Raw genomic sequence first — 4057 nt, forward strand, 5'->3', positions numbered from 1 at the left:
CTGCATGTGTCTCAGCAATCAGCCATTCTCTAGTATGTCAGAGATGTTAGCCATCTCTGCCATAGTGCCTAAAAAATCTGAGACAGTCTCTGTCTGAAGGGATTATATTCAAATTAATAATCCAGATAGGTGAAGGAAAGGAGGAGAAAATAAAGTACAGAGAGGTCACTTGCAGTCCCATAGCAGATCAGAGCTGGGACATTAGTCTCCCCCACTACATCGATCTCAGTAAGTGTTACTGCCCTATGGAGCAGATTAGTATATCCTGTAGCTCCAAAAACTCCAGTAAGCCAAACACAAATCAGGAAACACCTTCCTTCAAGAAAACTGCATGAGGCATCATATTATAGTACAAAGGAATAGCATTTCTTTGCTTGCCTTGTGGAAAGCTGACATTTTCTGGGCTGTGCATTGGCATTTCCTGTGATATTGCCACAGGCATAGGACTCCGATGGATTGCTCAGGAGCACATTAAATACTGCTTCATAGATATAACTTTGGACAGGAATCTGTTCTATGGGTGTGCGATAGATAGGCAAAATGTGGTCTGATACGGAATTAATGAAATATTGTTGAGGGTGGTGTGGCAGACAGATGAGTGAACTTTTGCCTTAGACATTTCTTGGTACATAAGGTGCAAGCAAACCACAACCCTGAACAAGCCATCTGTCCCCAGTGGAAACAGGACTAAGCTGCTGCGACCCCTGAAATGGTCTCCCTGTGACCACCCAGGACACACCGAGCCTGCACTGAACCAGACCACGATCAGCAGAGACTTTGGGACCTGGACTGTAAATTATTGCCGTTTAACACAACTTCTGTAAAACTTGCTTAGCATGAGTAGCTGAATTTGCTGAAGCCTTAGGCCACACTCCCTAGTTCAGTGAGAAAGGGCCCCAGAGCTGGTGCAGACTGGAATGATAAGGGAGTTACCAGCAGTTTGCATTCCTGTGCACTGCTGAAACAGTGTTAATTGCTGGAATTACCACCTCTTTGTCAGGACCTTGAGAGATGATGGCGGGACCCGAGGAATGAAGACACACCTGTTGGCAGAAACCGCAACAGTAAAGATAAGGGAGAAAAAACCCAGCCTGCCTAGGAACAACAATGAGACCCAATAAGGAGCAGGAGACCCCAGACCCAAAAATTACTATTGGTCTGAACTACCACATGAGAGGTTTGAAAAAGCTATAATTGCCCAGGGATTTCTTTGTTCGGGGTCCTTCTTCGGAGGCACCCAACTCAAGCTGTAACTACTGCATGCGTGTCATTGCCTTGATTTGGCTCTGAACTTTTCAGCGGGAACCTAGGGTCAGACCCTGCTTGAGTTGTGATTACTGCACGCGCATCGCTAAAACTTACACCCAGGGTGAAGAGGACCCACCCACCACCAAGACTCCCAAAGGAAGAGGACGACAGGATGCTGCTGGATCCATGGGTGGTGATCTCTCTCTCTCTCTCTCTCTCTCTGTGTTTTTCTCTCTCTTCTGTTGAATGTTGGTAAGATCTGTTCAAAATGTGTGGCATGGGACTTGTCTAGCTAGTTGAAGTAACCACCATTGAATTATCCTATTTGACCACATGCCTTATCTTTGTGTTAATAAATCATAAAACTGGTTGGCTGGTGTCGTTTCACCTTAATTCAGTCCAAGCGCATCACGAACTTGGTCATTGGTCCCAAGGGGAGGGAGGTCATCCTAAATATCTCGTTTCAGGCCGTGACAGGTGGTAAGCAAAATTCTCTGCTCAGATAATCCACCCCTCGTTTCTCTATGATTTACCCAACAGTTAGCATTTTGGAGTTGTTTTACTCCCACTTCAGAAGATTCAGAAGACCTGGTTTAGATCTCCTTTCATATGTGCAGCTGTTTCTTTTAGGAAGACTGGATGACTTTTTTAAGGTACCCTGATTCAGAGAAAGTTGCAGATGTTTCAGAATCAATGGACCAATAAGACTGAATACTAAAGTGAAGGTGAGATTCACATGCAACTCCACAGGACGGTCCATCGGATGTGTGTTTGGCTCCCGCCTTTCACTAGGGCCATTTCCATACCTAACCTAGCTGAAGTGAATTGAGACAAACATTATTCTTTAGTGATCAGCCCTGTGTCCTCCTCCTGTTCTGCGTAGGTTATTATGCTATACCTATCAATATGGTTGTTATTTGTCCCATAACAGCCTTGATGTAGCTTATCATTTCATGTTTAAATGCAGTAATTGTACATCAATTTAAATCTTTCTTTTTCATGATATTCCTCAACACTAGGTCCCAGAGGTCAGTCTGGAATAGTCTGGGTCAGTCATATTTAGTCCTAGCACTGCATATTTTTACTCAGTGAGCCTTGATTTTTGGATGCTTCCTAGATGAAGAGCAAAGCTTCTCTGCCTACTGTTAAAAAGGACCGTAAGACTGAGACTGACCAAAACCTCTCACTTGTGATAACTGTCAGCCCCGAATAAACATTGATTTTAACTGTCAATTTTCAGTAAAAATAGATGTCAAAGCCCACCAAACCCAATTATAGTGCAATAAAATGTATTTCATAACTCTAGTTTAAATGTGTGCCAATGCTTTTATAGCGTGACATGGAAAGACAGAAAATCCACCTGGCTTTCTCTGTACAATATGTCTGGAGATATATATTATATTTAATTTATCTGATATATATCATATCAATATAGCCAAGTATATTGTCTTTCTGCCATAGTTTACTTCACTCTTCACTTTTCTGGCTGTTTTTAATGAACTTTTAGTGCTGCTTTTTTCAGCTTGGCTCAGAAAACGCTGTCTCTATGTGTGTTTGTTTGTCTGTTCCTGTTTTCTTTGTGACCCATAACCTTTAAACTAGCTGGCCATTTCTAACCTGTTTGGAAGCAAAAATGTCTCAAATACGCTAACTTCCCAGAAGCTTAATCAAACCAGGCAGCTGTTAGTGCCCTACTGACAGGAAATGCTCTGATATGAGCTCATCTCTTTCAGATAACGGAGTCCACAGATGAGAGAGTGGCTGTGAATATCCTCACCTCAGAAAAAACTTCCACTGGAGTCTGCACTTTCCTAGACACCTGAGAATCTAAGCATGAGCAGCAGAGCCAGAAGAAGCCAAGCCTCACTGAGTCCTTGAGCAGCATTTCCTTGTTTCTTCTTTGCGACATGGTGTGCTGAAACTGAATGTAATGGCCAAGGCAAAAATAGGTCATACTATCTACTAATATAGTATCACAGGATTATAGTGTTTTCTTTATTGTTTTTTAAACTATTTTTCACAAAGACTGATGCTTTCTTCCTTTTTTCAACCACCACTGCACAGTCAGCAGCTGGTTTCCTTGAGCTGTCCCTAATGGTGCCTGATGTGTTCTGAGATGTTTAAAAGTAATTCAAAACCTACCCATGTGCATGAGTAGTCTGTAGGGTTCTGTACATATCATTTTTCTCCTGCTTGTGTTGAATTTCGTCCTCTATTTCAGTTTTCTTCATTTTTTTCACTCTCTGCAATTCCTCATGTTTCTCCATTTGACCCACCTACCTAATTTTATATGGCACAAATTTTGTCACCTTTGCTATTCACCCTGATCTTCAAATCATTAATAAATACCCCAAGCATACATCTTACTTTTAATCCCTGGGGCACCCTACCTGTAACCCCTCTCCATGCTGAGATGGGTCATTTGTTCCTACTCTTTGTTTCCACTCTCTCAAATGTGTCTTTTTTTCCCCTTCTATCTATGCAGGACTCTACCTCTCACCTTGTGGTTACTAAGTTTCCTTTATAGGCTCTTCTCATGAACTTTATCAAAAGCCTTTTGAAAGTCTAAATAAAAAGTAGCCATTGGTTGTCCTTTATCCACTGTTTTGTTAACTCTTTCAAAGGGCTCTAACAGGTTAGACACACACAGTTTCTTCTTATACAGAAATCATGCAGGTTTGTCCCTATCATATCATCCTCATCTACTGCTCCTGCTTTATAACAATCTTTAATGATTTCCCTGTACCAGGAGTGTGTTGCCTGAGAACAAAAAGCAGAGGGAGATACTTGTCTGTGGAGACTTTCCCTA

General features: G+C 42.0%; 1 long non-coding RNA gene across 1 annotated transcript; it reads left to right on the top strand.

The window, feature by feature from the left end:
• Positions 1-921: 921 nt before the first annotated feature.
• On the top strand, positions 922-3845 carry LOC112996619 (uncharacterized). Its single transcript, XR_003262507.2, has 2 exons — positions 922-1901; positions 2982-3845. It is a non-coding gene; the product is annotated as an uncharacterized LOC112996619 (long non-coding RNA).
• The last annotated feature ends 212 nt before the right edge of the window (positions 3846-4057 follow it).

Source organism: Dromaius novaehollandiae, chromosome 3 (genome assembly GCF_036370855.1).
Source record: "Dromaius novaehollandiae isolate bDroNov1 chromosome 3, bDroNov1.hap1, whole genome shotgun sequence".
Taxonomy (NCBI): Eukaryota; Metazoa; Chordata; class Aves; order Casuariiformes; family Dromaiidae; genus Dromaius; species Dromaius novaehollandiae.